This window comes from Chlorocebus sabaeus, chromosome 15 (genome assembly GCF_047675955.1).
Source record: "Chlorocebus sabaeus isolate Y175 chromosome 15, mChlSab1.0.hap1, whole genome shotgun sequence".
In the NCBI taxonomy this organism is placed as follows: domain Eukaryota; kingdom Metazoa; phylum Chordata; class Mammalia; order Primates; family Cercopithecidae; genus Chlorocebus; species Chlorocebus sabaeus.
Genome location: NC_132918.1, coordinates 3,153,349 through 3,170,864, shown reverse-complemented (window position 1 = coordinate 3,170,864; position 17,516 = coordinate 3,153,349). Strand labels below are relative to the sequence as shown.

At 42.1% G+C, this 17,516-nt stretch overlaps 1 long non-coding RNA gene across 1 annotated transcript in view; it reads left to right on the top strand.

The window, feature by feature from the left end:
• Nucleotides 1-17,516, top strand: part of LOC140713462 (uncharacterized) — a 52,685-nt gene that overhangs the window by 21,381 nt on the left and 13,788 nt on the right. The window contains exon 2 of the long non-coding RNA XR_012095539.1: nt 7,795-7,869. This is a non-coding gene — a long non-coding RNA (uncharacterized lncRNA). The remainder of the gene's footprint in view (nt 1-7,794; nt 7,870-17,516) is intronic.

The following is a 17,516-nucleotide window of genomic DNA, read 5'->3' as shown; positions in this document are numbered from 1 at the left end:
CAGAGGGTAGGGGGCGTGTTGGCTGAGTTCTCACTGTTTTAGCTCCCATGAGAGCTGGTTGTTAAAAAGAGACTGGCACCACACCCCTCTCTTGCTTCCTGTCTTGCCACTTTATCTCTGCATATGCCAGCTCTACTTCGCCTTCTGCCATGAATGAAAGCAGCCTGAGGCCCTCACCGGAAGCAGATGCTGCTGCCACGCTCCTTGTTATATGGCCTGTAGAACCATGAGCCAAATAAATCTCTTTTCTTTGTAAATTACCCAGCCTCAGGTTTTCCTTTATATCAATAGCAACATAAACGGACTAAGACACCGGGACACTAAACAATTGTCCAGATTGTCCCAGGGTAATTCATCCCTGTGAGGAGAATGAATAAATCCATAGCTGTCTCCTGGCCTGTATCACTAAGGGTGCTGCTTGGCTCTGGTGTCTGCCTGGGCTGGAATCCTGCATGCCAAAACCATTGGCCTTCATTCCTATGTGGCCAGGGGACAGAGCCTTCAGGCCTGGTAGAGTTATCTAAGTTATGTGGGAATGCTTATGATGGAAACATTCAGGTCCACACACTCTAACACATTTCCTCTGATAGGCACATATATACTCACACACTCTGACACATCTACACGTACATATCTACACACACACACAGAGAGTTTCTGCAGAAGCTCATGCTCTTTGTCTTTAGAGCCAGTAGACAGACGATGGAGTGTGTGCTTAATGTGCAACATGTCCACCTCCACCATCCTGATCTGGAGTGGTTACGTAGCGCTGGCAGCTTTGCCACTGACTCAGCCACTGAGACACCACCAGCAAGAAAAATTATGTTGTTTGCCTCTCTGAAGTGAGAGCACACCAGATGAAGGCTCACAAAGGGGGGCCTTGACAGCAGATATTGATGGTCCTCGACTTACCTCCAGGCTTGCCTTCTGTTTCGTTCTAGCAACCCTCTCATCTGTCAGGAGTAATATACGGGATATTTGATGAAAGCATCCTCCATTCTGTGTTATCTGTATTGCCTTGTATGGCTCACTGGCTTCCCTTCGGAAGTGGCTAGTTGCAAGGCTGGCTTAGTATAGCCTTGACCCATGAGACTCCTGCTGTTTATTATGCTCCACCGTACTCCTTCCCCACAAAAATATGTGTGGTTCATACTCCATGCCCCCCTCTATCCACCACCTCAAGTGCTCCCAGCAGTACCACCCAAATCATAGATTCACTGAAGTGCCTTTCTTTAATACGATTTCTTACTTCCTTGCATGGAGTGAGTAATAATCTCTAGAGCAAGAAAGCACAACTTTCACAAGTCTCCATCAAGAGTCACTGCTGGATCAAAGACACAATGAGGAAAGAAAACTACAGGCCAATAGTCCTCATGAATATAGATGCAAACTCCTCAACAAAATACTAGCAGACCAAATCTAGCAACACATCAAAAAGTTAATTCATCACGGTTAAGTAGGTTCTATTCATGGGATGCAAGGTTAGTTTAACATATGCAAATCAATAAATGTGATTCACCACATAAACAGAATTAAAAACAAAAACCATATGATCATCTCAGCTGTGGAAAAAGTTTTGTATAAAATCCAAAATTCCTTCATGATAAAAACCCTCAACAAACCAGGCATCGAAGGAACATGCCTCAAAATAATAAAAGCCATCTATGACAAACCCACAGCCAACACCATACTGAACAGGCAAAAGCTGAAAGCATTCCTCTTAAGAACAGGAATAAGACAAGGATGCCCACTCTCACTCCTCCTATTCAATATAGTACTGGAATTCCTAGCCAGAGCAATCAAGCAAGAGAAAGAAATAAAAGCATCCAAATAGGAAAAGAAGAAGTTGAATTATCTCTCTTCACTGATGATATAATTCTATACCTAGAAAACCCTAAAGACTCCATCTAAAGGCTTGTAAAACTAATAAATGACTTCAGTAAAGTTTCAGGATACAACATCAATGTACAGAAAATTAGTAGCATTTTTCAGGAATGCTTTGGGGGATTTAAAAAAAACACAAATCAGTAGCATTTCTATACACAAATAATGTTCAAGCTGAGAGCCAAATCAAGAACACATTTCCATTTTCAAAAACTATAAAAAGAAAAAAAGACCTAGGAATACATCTAACCAAGGAGGTGAAAGATTTCTACAAGGAGAACTACAAAGCTGAAGGAAATCATACACAATACAAACAAATGGAAAAATATTCCATACTCATAAGCTGGAAGAATCAATATTGTTAAAATGGCCATACTTCCCAAAGCAATTACAGATTCAATACTATTCCTATCAAACTACCAATGTCATTATTTGCAGAACAAGAAAATACTATTCTGAAATTCATGTGGAACCAAAAAAGAGCCCAAATACCCAAAGCAATTCTAAGCAAAAAGAACAAAGCGGGAAGTATCACATTACCCAAATTCAGATGATAGTATAAGACCACAGTAACCAAAATAGCATGGTACTGGTACGAAAACAAACCCACAAACCAATGGAACAGAATAGAGAACCCAGAAATAAAGCTGCACACCTACAACCATCTGATCTTTGACAGTGTCAACAAAAATAAGCAATGCTGAAAGGTCTCCCTATTCAATAAATAATGCTGAGATAACTAGCTGGGCATATGCAGAAGATTAAAACTGAACCCCTTCCTTATACGTTATACAAAAATTAACTCAAGATGGATTAAAGATTTAAATGTAAGACTTTGAACTATAAGAATCTCAGAAGAAAACCTAGGAAATAGCATTTTGGACATAGGCCTTGGGAAAGAATTTATGACTAAGTTCTCAGGAGCTATTATAACAAAAACAAAAATTGACAAGTGTGACCTAGTTAAACTAAAGAGCTCCTGCACAGCAAAGGAAACTCTCAACAGAGTAAACAGACAAACTACACAATGGGAGAAAATATTCGCAACCATGCATCCAATAAAGGTCTAATATCCAGAATCTATAAGGAACTTAAACAACTGAACAAGCAAAAAACAACCCCATTAAAAAGTGGGCAAAAGACATGAACAAACACTTCTCAAAAGAAGACATATAGGTGGCCAAAAAACATGCAAAAATGTTCCACATTATTAATTACTGGAGAAATGCAAATCAAAACCACAATGAGATACCATCCCACAACAGTCAGGATGTCTATTATTCAAAAGTCAAAACATAAAAGATGCTGGCAAAACTTCAGAGAAAAGGGAATGGTTATACACTATTGATGGAAATGTAAATTAGTCCAGCCACTGTGGCAAACAGTTTGAAGATGTCTCAAAGAACTGAAAATAGAACTACCATTCAACACAGGAATCTCATTACTGGGTGTATATCCAGAAGAACATAAATCATTCTACCAAAATGACACATACACTGATATGTTCATCACAGCACTATTCACAATTGCAAAGATATGGAATCCACCTACATGCCCATGAATGGTGGACTGAATAAAGAAAATATGGTACATATACACTACGGAATATTATGCAGCCATGAAAAAGAACCAAATCATGTCCTTTGAAGCAACATGGATGCAGCTGGAGGCCCTTATCCTGTGTAAATTAACCCAGGAACAAAAAGTCAAATACTGCATATTATCATTTGTAAGCAGGAGCTAAACATTGAGTACATATGGACATAAAGATGGGAAAAATAGACTCTAGGACTACTAGAGGGGATGAGAGGGAAGGCTAAAAAACTATTGGCCAGGTGCGGTGGCTCATGTCTGTAATCCCAGCACTTTGGGAGGCTGAGGTGGGCAGATCACTTGAGTTCAGGAGTTTGAGACCAGCCTGGCCAACATGGTGAAACCTGGTCTCTACCAAAAATACAAAAAATCAGCTGGGTGTAGTGGCATGTTCCTGTAATCTCAGCTACTCGGGAGACTGAGGCAGGAAAATCAGCTTGAACCTGTGAGGCGGAGGTTGCAGTGAGCTGAGACTGCGCAACTGTACTCCAGCTTGGGTGACAGAGCAAGACTCTGTCTCAAAAAAACCAAAAAGCCAAAAAACAAAAACCCCAAAAAACTAACTCTTGGGTACTATACTCACTAGCTGGAATCAATTATACCTCAAACCTGAGCATCACACAATATAACTATGTAACAAACCTGCAGATGTGCCACCTGAATCTAAAATAAAAGTTGAAATTATTCAAAATAAAACTACTTCTTTGGGAAGAAAGGAGTCACTGCCAAGACCCATAAGCACTGTCCATGGTCTTACTCTGCATCTACTGGTTACCTGTAATCACCATCCACCTGAGTTTCCAACCACTCCCTGTACTGGGCCCCACAGGTGCACAGCCAGCCCTAGTTATCTGAGGGCAGTACCCTCTCTGTCTTATATTCTTGAACAGGTTATTTGTACCTTAGAACCATCAACTCCAGCAGAATTAGGGCTTCTCAACTTCTATCTCACCCTTTCTTTCTCCCGGGCCACTGTGGTTCCCTCAGATTTCAGTAGAGACATGATTGAGAGTGAAAATAGGACCAAACATTTCTATAGATCAAAAGGGATTTTTGAGAAACCTGATTTTCAAGTAAGAGATGTTCATTGTATAGAGCTTGGAAAGTACATAAAAGCATAAAGCATTAGGAAAAAGTAATCATAATTTCACCATCTTGAGTCAATCACTGTGAACATTCTTGTACATATCTTTCTAGTCTTTTCTGTAATTTTTACATAATTAAGATCATAGAATATGTACAATTTAAACCTTGTTCTTTAAATTTATTTTGTACAAATCATTTCTCATATTGTTAAAAATTCTCCAAAAATGTAATTTTTAACATTTGCATAAAATTCCTCAACCTCATATTGATTGCAATTTATAGGTATAATCCACAGGCTGACTTTCCCTTATTCCTCTGGCTCTGTCCTATTTTCTTTGTTCCCTGTAGAATTGCAGAATTCAGCATTTCTTTGTGTCCGGTAAGAAGAATTAGTTCACTCCAAAGCATTGAGGGTAATACAGACTTGTACTGAAGATCCCACAGGGAAGATGTGAGAAAGATTTTACATGGTATATCCTATGCAAACAAATTTAGTAAATACATCTCTTAACCACTTCTGATTTATATTAAATCAGAAGCCTCTATGTGGCCAAAGGCGTTTTCCCCCCATTTCTTCTTTCCTTCTTCCTAGATACCACCTCCACCCCTTCATATTTTTTAACTGCTCTTATAAGGAAGAGCTCCTAGTTTCACACACTTACCTTTGTCTTGAGACTGACGAAAACAGAAAACGTCTGACCACCTAGACCCACCTACCTTTCTAAAAAGGCAGTAGAGGCCAGGTGTGGTGGCTCATGCCTGTAATCCCAGCACTTTGGGAAGCCGAGGAGGGTGGATCATGAGGTCAGGATATCGAGACCATTCTGGCTAACGTGACAAAACGCCGTCGCTACTAAAAATACAAAAAAAGTCAGGTGTGGCGGTGGGTGCCTGTAGTTCCAGCTACTCGGGAGGCTGAGGCAGGAAAATGGCGTGAACCTGGGAGGCAGAGCTTGCAGTGAGCCGAGATGGCGCCACTGCACTCCAGCCTAGGCGACAGAGTGAGACTCCGTCTCGGAAAAAAAAAAAAAAAAAAAAAAAAGTGGGCAATAGAGTGACAGTCATCTGATATTTGAATAGGCCTTCGAAACCCGCCCTCATTCCAATTGATCTCACTTATCGTCATCAAAATGTTTCTTCCAGGCACATAAAATGCTTTCCTAAGAGTAAATGGCTTTCTCAATTTTATTACATTGATGTGTAATAAAATCTCCTTGATTTGTTTTTCATGGAATCAATTCTTTTTAATTTAGGTCTGAATAGGAAATTTTTGTTTTAAAAAAGAAATAGAAAACTGTTCATGAAATTTGGAACCTGTATAAATGAATTCCATAGATACCCCAAAAACAGTTGTACCCATCAACTCTAACCAAAGGAATTTGATTAGAAGAGGGGGAAGAGAGATTACTTACATAAAACAACTCCAGTCCATAGACACTTGGTGAAAGAAGAAGTTGTACCTCACTGGCTGGTAGTCTAAAGAAAATCAGGTTACATTAGCAAATACAATCACATTTCAAAATATTGTAATGTGATTTTTATTTTAAGAGTGCATTATACAAATTGCTTTCATGTACATATTTTGCAAAGCTTACAACTCTACAAGGTAGGCAGGATCTCTGTTTTTCAGGAAGCGAAGATTGTGAAGGGAAGAAAATAGGCATCAAATAGCATGGCCAAGGCCATATAGCCAGAAAACAGCAGAGCCAGTATTCAAACCCAAGTATTTAAAAAATAATAACAATAACTTTAAGTTTAGTGGTACATGTGCAGGTTTGTTTTATAAGTAAACTCATGTCACAGCAGTTTGTGGTACAGATTATTTTATCACCCAGGCATTAAACCTAGTACCCATTAATTATTTTTTTCTGATCCTTTCCCTCTTCCTATCTTTCATCCTCCAATAGGACCCAGCATATGTCATTCCCCATGTGTTCTCATCATTTATCTCCCAATTATAAGTGAGAACACACAATATTTGTTTTTCTGTTCCTGAGTTTGTTTGTGAAGGATAATGGCCTCCAGCTCCATCCATGTTCTTGCAAATGACATGATCTTGTTCTTTTTTTATGGCTGCATAATATTCCACGGTGTATATGTATCACATTTTCTTTATTCAGTCTACCATTAATGGGCATTTAGGTTGATTCTATGTCTTTGCTATTGTCAATAGTGCTGCAATAAATGCATGTGCCTTTATAATAGAATGATTTCTATTCCTTTGGTTATATACCCAGTAATGGGATTGCTGGGTTGAATGGTGTTTCTGTTTTTAGGTCTTTGAGGAGTCACCACATTATCTTCCTCAATGGTTGAAATAATTTTCATCCCCACCAATGCATTCTTTTTTCTTTGCAACCTTGCCAGCATCTGTTATTATTTGACTTTTTAATAATAGCCTTTCTGACTGTTGTGAGTTGGTATCTTATTATGGTTTTGATTTGTATTTTTCTAACGATCAGTGATGTTGAACTTTTTCATGTGATTGTTGGCCACATGTATGTCTTCTTTTGAGAAGTATCTGTTCATGTTCTTTGCGCACTTTTTAATGGTGCTGTTTGGTTTTTCTTTTGTAAATTTGTTTAAGTTCCTTATAGATGCTAGATATTAGACCTTTGTCAGATGCGTAGTTTGCAAAAGTTTTCTCCCATTCTGTTCACTCTATTGATAGTTTCCTTTGCTGTGCAGAAGCTCTTCAGTTTAATTAGATCCCATTTGTCAATTTTTGCTTTCGCTGCAATTGCTTTTGGTGTCTTTGTTATGAAATCTTTGCCAGTTCCCATGTCCGGAATGGTGTTGCCTAGGTTGTCTTCCAGAATTTTTATGGTTTTTGTTTTTACATTTAAGTCTTTAATCTATCCTGAGTTAATTTTTTGTGTATGGTGTAAGGAAGGGGTCCAGTTTCAATCTTCTGCATATGGCTAGCCAGTTATCCCAGCACTATTTCTTGAATAGAAAATCCTTTCTTCATTGCTTGTTTTTGTTAGATCTGTCGAAGATCAGATAGTTGTAGGTGTGTGACCTTATTTCTGTGTTCTCTATTTTGTTCCATTGGTCTATGTGTCTGCTTTTATACAAGTTCCATGCTGTTTTGCTTACTGTAGCCCTGTAGTATAGTTTGACGTCAGGTAGCATGATGCCTCCAGTTTTGTTCTTTTTGCTTAACATTGTCTTGGCTAGTCGCAAACCCAAGTCTTCAGACTGCTTTATTCTGTTCTTTCTACCATGCAGGTTCCCATGGCAAATCCATTAAATTGCCCAAACACAGTGGTGATCAGGAGGCAAGGAAAACCAAGATGGAACAAGGTAAGCATCAATCCCTCCAACCCTCTGCTGCCCCCCAGATGCCTCATTGTCTTTGGGCAGTGAGTCATCAAGCATTGCTCTCCCACTTCTTAAATCCCTGCTTGGTGCCCTACAATCCCTCTTCAAAATGGATTGCGGAAGCTGGAATTTGTGGACGCCTCCCTGGGGGCTGGGAGGGTGGGGTGAAGAAGGTTGCTGGTAGCTGTCCTCCTTCATCGTCCCTCTCTGAGATCATCCACCCAGCAGTTGACTTTAGGCACTAGATCCTCCAAAACACAACTCAGAGGGCAGCTTCCATGACTCCACTTCCCTTTGAAGGGCTGATGGCACCCAAGAAAAACTGCTTTCAGATTGCTAGAGAGAATAGGGATAAAAGCTGCAATGTCTTGACCACTTAGGTGCTGGGCCCCGTGTTGGCACTTTATATGCATTCTCATCTTTTATTTTTTCATGCCATTTCTACTAAGTGAGCATGACTATCTTATTTTACGGATGAGGAAGTTAACTTGCCCACTGTCGCACAGATGGTAAGAAGCAAAACCCAGACCAGTACCAGAGGTCTTGTCTCTCCATCTGGACACCTTTCAACCACACCATATTGCTTTAGAGGCTCATTTTGCTTACTCTGGATAAAAGGGCATGGGCGTGTGGGAAATGAAGCAATGATAACTGCTCAATAGAATATTCCTGCAGATGAACAAACTCATCTGTTCCCACCTGGTGTGCAGCAGATACACACTGAGGTTGAACTGACTGCTAAAATGTTGTCTGGTTGGTAAATTGCCACCCAAGTGCTTCCTCAGCACCCCAGCCTTTCTGGCCAGTCCCCCAGTACCTCTTTACAATCCAGCAACTAAAGGGCTATCACTTGGGCATTTGGGTTGCAGGGTCCTGCCCAGTGCTATGGTCATTGTTTCCTCTGACTGGTTCTTTGCTGCACCAGTATTACAGGTGTTGGCATAATTCCTACCTGACTGAATGAAAGCTGTGTAATGGGGACTGTTGGAAGTTAAGTAATATCTGGCATAAAAAAATCCTGCTTTCAGAGGTAACTTGTGGGTGACAAGGTGTCTCCCCAGAGGGAGGGAAAGTGAGCACCAGTGAAGGTTTGCTCAAGAGGATCTCATGAGAGAGAAAGGATGTGTGCCTGCAAAAGTGACCATAGGGTGAAATTCTTCAAATAAACCCTGTTGTCTTATTGATTCTTATGATAAAAATCAGAATTATGCTTGAATAGTCAGTTTATTACTGAAGAACAGAATGGACACATTTCTGATCAGGCAGGGAATGCGGTGGCCTGTGCTTGAAGCACGCTGGCTTTTGCAATGTAGAATTGCTTTTGCAGAACTTTGCAGACTTGAAACACTTTATTAACCTTAGAGTCTCCTGTCTGCTGCAACCTCTCAGCCCTTTTCAGGACATAGGGAGCTCACTAATTTCTGAGGGTATGACTCAGAGCTTCTGGAACTGGGCTCCCTTCTGTCCATTTCTGACAAGAAATGGTCATAATAACTCTTATTTAATGAACAGCTTAGATCTGCCAGGCACTATGCTAGATGGTTAACATATTTCATCTCATTTACTACTCATTGCAATTTAGTCATATAAATTTTATTATATTATATAAAATTTATAATTTTATTATATTCACTTTATAGACAAGGAAACTGAAGCTTGGAGACAGTTTTAAAAGTTATCTATGGTAACTCAGCTGGTAAAAAACGAAATTGTCTAACTCAAGTACAGCAGACTTCAAATCCCACATTCCCCCCTCTCTAGTACACCGCTTGGTCTGAGTAGTCAGGGCATCTCGCCGAGCTCTAAGGCCGTGACATGGTCTGGCTGCTGCCTCCCACTGTGACCTCGTCCTGGACTCTACTCTCCCCTTCACTATGCTCCAGCCACACAGACCTTCTTTCTGCTCCTCAAATGCACTCAGTTTGTTTCTGTTACTGTGCTTTCACTCTTGTGACCTGCTGTGCCAGGAATCTAGAACTTAAAATCTAGAATTTCAAGTTCTGAGGGTGTAAAGATATATGAGACAAAGTTCTTGCCTTCAAGAAATCTATAATCTAGTGAGGGGAGGCAGATCCACAGATCAATAATTACAGTGTAATGTACTAAATTCGAGAGTAGACTTTTGTATTAGTCTGTTCTCACACTGCTAATAAAGACATACCTGAGACTAGATAATTTATAAAGGAAAGAGGTTTAATGGACTCAAGTTCCACATGGCTCAGGAGACCTCATAATCATGGTGGAAAGCAAAGGAGAAGCAAAGGCACGTCTCACATGGCAGCAGGCAAGAGTGCGTGTGCAGGGGAACTCCCATTTATAAAACCATCAGACCTCATGGGACTTATTCACTATCATGAGAACAGCACAGGAAAGGCCTGGCCCTGTGATTCAATTATCTCCCACCCAGTCTCTCCCATGACATGTGGGAATTATGGGAGCTATAGATTCAAGATGAGATTTGGGTGGGGACACAGTCAAACATATGAAGTTTGCTAAAGACATAACAGAAATATAGAGATAGGAAACTATCCGAAGAACAGCCTGGAAGGCTCTCTGAAGGAGTGATGCTGAGCTGAGTCTTAAAGGGCAAGATGAAGTGTAAGTGAACAAGGCAGAGTGTGAAGGAAGCAGAAGGTCCTCTCACATTCCAGGCAGAGGAGACAATCAGAGGAAAAGTGAAACGATTAGAAACCATGGCATATATGGAAGTGGGTGATTCACAGTTTGGCGTTCTGGAACACCAAGTGTTAGGAGATGAAGCTGGAGAGGCAGGCAAGGGTCAAACTGTGGAAGACCCTGGGGTTAGGGAGACCAAATAATTTGCTGTCCAAATCAGGATACTTTGACGTGAGAGAGGATGCTAGTTAGTGGGACCTCAAGACAACAGGGATAAACTGGAACTGTCCTGGAGACGCTGGGATGCACAGTCACTCTCACCTAGAGTCCACGCTAAGGAACTTGGACCTCGGCCTATGCACAATGAGAAGATGTTATAAGGTTGCAATTGAGAGGTGGCAAAATTAGACTTATTTTTTTTAAGGGTCCTTTGGGATGAATTGGAGGGATGGGTTTGATAAGCTGGGGACAGGAAGACCACTTACAAGGCCCTTATAACAGCACAAGAGAGAGTTGGAAATGGATTGAGGTGATGGTGGTCATAATAGGATAAAAGAAGAAGGGAATATATCAATACTTAAAGGAATACTAAGGAGGTAAGATTTTTGGGATTTTGTGGTTGATGGGGGGAGGAAAGAAAGAAGAATAATTGGCATGCCCTCCAGGTTCCTTAAGTAGGGAACTGGGTAGATGGCAGTGCCACCTAAAGTAATGGAGAGCAGGCTTTAGAGATGTGTACTGAGTTTGACTTTAGACAGGTTGAGTTTGAGGGGCCTGAGAGATATATGGGGAGAGATGTCTAGTAGACTGTTATGAGTCTGAAATATGGAGAAAAGGCTGGAGACTTACCTGGAGCTCATCAGAATGTAGAAGAATACCAAGAAGTTTTAAAAAAAGTCTCACAGAAAGTATGTTCGCTGAGAGGAATGGTGGATTAACACTATTTCTTATTCTGTCTTGGCAATTTTCTTTCAAAAAATAAACTTTATTTCATTAACAGGATATTTAATTAACACTCTAATCACTTGTGAAAATTAATGAGTTTATGATTTTCCCTTGCAAAAACTTGCCTCAGGTTCTCCAAATTTTTAATTATGTTATTATTTTCCACAAACTCTGTTAGTTATGTATGGCATGGTTCAGCATCTACTGTTGGTAAAGGTCAGCATTGTGTTCACTAGGTTGCCACCGGAGCCAGGCAGTGATGACTGGGTTGCGAGAATAAAGCTGGACTAGGCCTTCTGTTCTTTTTGACTTTTTTTTTTTGAGATGGAGTTTCACTCTTATCGCCCAGGCTGGAGTGCAATGGTGCGATCTCGGCTCACTGCAACCTCTGCTCCTTGGCCCAGGCAGTTCTCCTGTCTCCTGCCTCAGCCTCCCAAGTAGCTGGGATTATAGGCATGCACCACCACACCTGGCTAATTTTTGTATTTTTAATAGAGACAGAGATTTGCCATGTTGGCCAGGCTGGTCTCCAACTCCTGACCTTAGGTGATCCACCTGCCTTGGCCTCCCAAAATGCTGGGATTACAGGTGTGAGCCACCACACCCAGCCTGATTTCTTTATTTGTTTTTTTTTTAATTTTATTTTTGAGTATGTAATGTGGGCACATGGTTTATAAATTTAATGTATTTAATGTAGCAAAAAGTCTCCCTCCCACCCCTAGTCCTCATTCACACAATCTCATCCCTGTCTCAGGTAACCATTGTCATCAGTTTCTTTTATAGTCTTCCAGAATTTCCTTAGCATATGTGCGAACATGTAAACATATTCTATCTCTCCTGCCCCATTTTTACACAAAGGGTTTTAGAGTATACTTACAGTTCTGACCTTATTGTTTTCACCTAATATATCTTGAGTACTTTTCCAGGTTAAAACATAGAGACTAACCATTCTCTGTAAATCACAATTTATTTAGCTAGTCCTCTATTGATGGAAGTTTGGGTTACTTCTGTATACTTAAAAATTATAAACACCAGTGCCATAAACCTTGTGCATGTGTTATTTTACATTTGTGCAAATGTGTTCTTTGACATTTGTGTAAATATGTCCATAAGGTATATTCGTGGATATGGAATTGCTGGGTTCAACATTTTATCTTGGTAGATAGTGCCAAATTGCCCTTCGTAGTGGTCATACCAACTTCCATTTCTATCATCAATGTGTGAGAGTTACTTCTTCTCTGCAGCCTTGCCTACAGTAGTACCAAACTGATTATATGAAAAATGGTATCTCACGGTAGTTTTAGTTTGCATTTCACTCAGCTTGACTAAATTTGAGCATGTTTTTATTTCCTCCTTTTATGTAACTATTTGTCAATAATTTTTTATAGTTTGAAGGCTTGCGTCCCTCCACATTGCATATATTTGAACTTAGTCACCCATGTGATGGTATTAGGTGGTGGGGCCTTTGGGAGGTGATGAAGTCCTTAGGGTTGAATGGGATCATGCCCTTATAAAAGGGACCCCAGAAACATCCCCGCCCTTTCACCATGTGAGGACATAGGGAGAAGGCTCCATCTTTGAACCAAGAAGTGGCCCTTACCAGACACCAGATCTGCTGGTATCTTTGTCTTGGACTTCTGATCCAATTGATAATCTCATCCAGAAACACCCTCATAGAAGCACACCAGAAGCAATGTTTAATCTGGGCATCCCATGCCCTCCTTAAATTGACACAGAAAATTAACCCTCACAAACCATACTGTCTGTCACTGCTGAGGCAGGTAGAATAACACAGTGATTAGAGACTTGGGCTCTGGAGTCATGTGGATGTGGACTTGGTTACATCTCCCCCAGCTGTGTGACTTTGCATTTAACCTTTCTGGGCCTTAGTTTCTTAGCTGTGAAATGAGGATAATACAACCTCACAGGATTGTTGTGAGCAGTAAATGAGATTATGTAAAAGTAAAGTAAGTAGTTAACAAATGTTAACTATTACCATTATTGGATGACCCAAGGTCAGAGGATGGCTCAGAGAAATAAACACCAGGTCCTTGAGAGGGCACAGTTCTGCCTACAGCCCTTTCCCACTCCATTGCTAGGGGCAGTAGAGTAAGTGGTAAAGCAGGGCCTTTAAATCATGGCCACTGCGGTCCCGGGTGTATTAGCTTTGAAGCTGCTGGTCCCCTCCCACCCAGTTATGGGGTGGCATCCATCTTGCAGCATCTGAGTAAGGGAGGGGTCCTAGCCGTCACTGGAAAAGGTTAAATACAAGTACATCCTGCCACCCAGTTCAAGATCAGGGTCTCATCTGATGCAGAACTGAGGGAGGCCTGGATTGGGATCAGTGTGCTTCCAAAAGAAAGCAGCTCCTTCTAGATAAACAGGCCACTTTCCCCACCATGACTGCCATGACCATGGTAGATGGTGTCAGGGAAAACACATTTGTCCCCCTGCCCCTCGGTAGCAATCTAGGCCCCTCTATCTGTCTTATTTAGACAAAGCAGATAGTAGTTTTCCCACAATAAAAGCACAGCCATCCCCGAAGAATTCTGTGAACCCGTTTAGGGACAGTTGTAGACGTGTGTATCTAAGCTCATGTCTCGATGTTACTCCCCACAACAGTAACTGTGATTATTTTTGGGTGGTGAGGTTTGGGATGCTTTTCACTCTCTTCACAATGCACGTAAATTATTTTTATACTCAGAGCAAAAAGCCATTTCCATTTTATTTATTTGGTTTTTGAAACAGGGTCTTGCTCTGTCACCCAGGCTGGTGCAGTGGTGTAATTATAGCTCACTGCAGCCTCAAACTCCTGGGCTCAAGCAATCCTCCTGCCTCAGCCTCCTGGGTAGCTGGGACTATGGGTGCATGCCACCATATCTGGCTTTTTTGTTTTATTTATTTTGTCTTGTTTAGATACGGGGTGAGTCTTGCTATGTTGCCTAGGCTGGTCTTGAGCTCCTGGCCTCTAGTGATCATCCTGACTCAGCCTCCCAAAGTGCTGGGATTACAGGCATAAGCCACCAGGCCCAGCCTACTTCCATTTAGAAAAGAAAAGCTGCCCATGTATCCCAAGAAATATTGCCCTCTTTAGCCAAATATTCAGCATTTCAGAGTACTCTATCTGCTGCCCCTCAAATTGATGAGCAAAATTTGATTCTCAGAAATATCATCTAACTCCGTCGGCTTCTAAACTAAATATTGGGAAGCATCACTTCATCATTCTTGATGGCTCTTTCTGGGAGTAAGTGGGACCAGCAGATATCAGGTCTGTCCATGGTCCATTTTGTCAGGACCCTGTGTCATCCCTGACTACTCCCCAACACTGAATCTCTCCCCTGCCAGTGCTGGGCCTCCCTGACCTGAACTCAGCTCTCCTCAGTCTAGTTCTTGGCCTGGATTTCAATTCCATTGATTTATCTTTGTTTTTCCCCTAATTTTCATGGTGACACATCTCAAAACCAAAGTTGCTTCTTCTGGTTGAACGAAAAAATGTGCATGACTTTCTGGGTTTGTATGTAGGGCCAAGGATCCCGGATCAGGCAATATTTCACATGATTTTAGTTCTGAGGTTAACCAGGATTCTTAGGATAGCGAACAATGAATGATGCTTCCTACCAACATGTGACCTGGATACAAACTCATTAATTTACCAAAAGTTGCTCTTTCTGGTGTGTCTGAAGCCTGTAGTAAAGGAGGGAGTCCTAGCCACCACTGGAAAAGGTTAAATACAAGTACCCCCTGCCACCTAGGTCGAGGGCAGGGTCTCATCTGATGCAGAACTGAGGGAGGCCTGAACTGGGATGAGTGTGTGGGGTCCCTTTTATAAGGGCACGATCCCATTCAACCCTAAGGACTTCATCACCTCCCAAAGGCCCCACCACCTAATACCACAGTGCAGTCCCAGGACAGTAGTCCCGACTGCAAAGTGCTTTGCAAAGTATGAAAGATACTGAGTTGCTGGAGGCCTGCGAGCAGGAAGCCAGAACTGACGGCAGGCTGTCACTAACTGCTCTCCATAAAAACAGTGAGGAGGACCAGGAGCCTTTGCCATACGCCAGGGGATTACTCTCTGGAAAAAACACAAGGTTGGCTGCCCACCAAGACACAAGGTTCCCAAATAGAGCCCGAGTCCTGGAGGGAGAGGAGATTTGGCTAAAAATAGCTATGACGTCCCAAAGTTGATCTTCTTCTCCCCCTCGCCTTTTCATTTTTTTCAGTGAGTTCACCTAAAATAGCCTGGCAATAGATTTTTTGCCCTTTAAGTGGAAAAAGAAAACAGCTAGAGAGGTCAAGAGCTGAAGTTAAGCTTCTAAGAAGCCTGAAGTTTCCGCCCAAAAGACGAGGGGGTGATGGCCCTGTCCCGGGTGAAGGTTGCCTCCCTGAGGAGAAAGGCCAAGGCCTGGGGCTTTTCAGGGAATGGCATGAGCTCCCGTGGCCCAGTGGACACTTATGGGGGTGACCAGAGGCTGGACAGGCATCCAGGTCACTGAAGGGCAAATTGGCCTTCAGCTTGAGGGAGGATGCCAGGCTCTGAGGTCCAGCCCCGAGGCTGGCATCTCAGGAAACCTGAGGGTCATTTGTGTTTGGGAGGCAGCATCTCAGGCTGTCTTACTCAACCAGTAACCCTGGTGGGTGTGTGAGAGTCAAGATGTCTCATTATCACCCACAGAAAGAGCTCCAACATGAGGAAGCAGGGTTTACCTAGAGATAAGGCCAGGTGAGGGAGATGGCCCCCACCCCAGGGGCAGTCAACTGCTTAGAAATACCTAGGGAATTCCCTTCTGGGAAGGTTTTCCATTTTTCCACCCTTGCCTCTCAAGGAGAATGAATGTCCCCTTCCTCTTTGCCTCCCCGTCTCTGGCCTGCGGTCCTCACCTCCTTGGGGTAGCCTGACTCAGACTCGTCCTGGAGTTGAGACAGAGCCGCTACCTTAGGGACTCCTTTGAAAGACAAATCCCAGGTCAGGGCTCAAAGCAGAAGGAAAAAGAGACAATGCTGTTCCTTTAAAACCAAAGCAATCACAACAGCGACTTGAGGCTGTAAAATTATAATCCCTTAAATACAAGCAATGCTTTGTATTATGTAAAGTGTTGCCATCTACACTATTTGATTTCTTTAACAACTGCAAAAGGGATGAGGTAGAGGATTCATTCATTCATTGAGCAAATGTTGCCACCTCTATTTTACAGCTAAATAAACTGAGGCTCAAGAAGCTGACTGACTTGTGGCTCAAAGCTACACAACCAGTAAAGCTACACAGTCAACCAATTTTAGACAGAAAAGTCAAATCCAGGTTCCTGTCTCCCAGTCCAGGGCCTCTTCACTACCTTGCAAAATATTTTAGTGGGGGAGGCACACACTCCGGAGAGGGTGTCCCCAGGTGAAATTCACTACAGACAGTGAGGAGAAACATGACACTTAACAGTGTGTGAACTTAGGCAGGAACTTCACCCCTCTGAGGGGGTCACCACACATGGTGGTCAGGATTAAGTCAGAGAGTATATGTTAAGTCTGTAACACAATGACTGGCATAGAATAAACTCTCAATTTCAGCAGTTTTATTACCATTATTTTCATAATGTTCATGGTACAGAGCCTAGTATCAATTTGGCAGACTCAGAAGCCTAGTTTTGCCAAAATGCTGAGAATGAATTAGTCTCCAAGATCGATATTTCAAGCTGGAAATATGTGCACTTTCCAAGGCGCTGTGTTCCCTACACAGTGAAATCTGTGTTCTGCCCAATGCAGGCTTCTCTTCCTTAGTCAGGTGGATTGAAAGGGTCTTGTAAGCTTGGTAGCTGAGCAGGTGCTTGTCAGAACCCAAAGGTTAATGACATTGGGCTAAGTCTGACTCTACCATCTTCACCATATGGGTAACGGCCACCTTTTGCCCACCCACTGAGGCACTCATTCATTCAACAAGTGTCTTTTGAGCTCCTGCTGTGTGCTAGGTACTGCGCTGGCACAGGACAGATGGTGGGAAATAGAACAGCTCCTGTCCTCATGGACATTCTAGGACCAAACAGTGCAGGTCCTTCTCCCTGTCCCCCATCGATGGTGCTGGG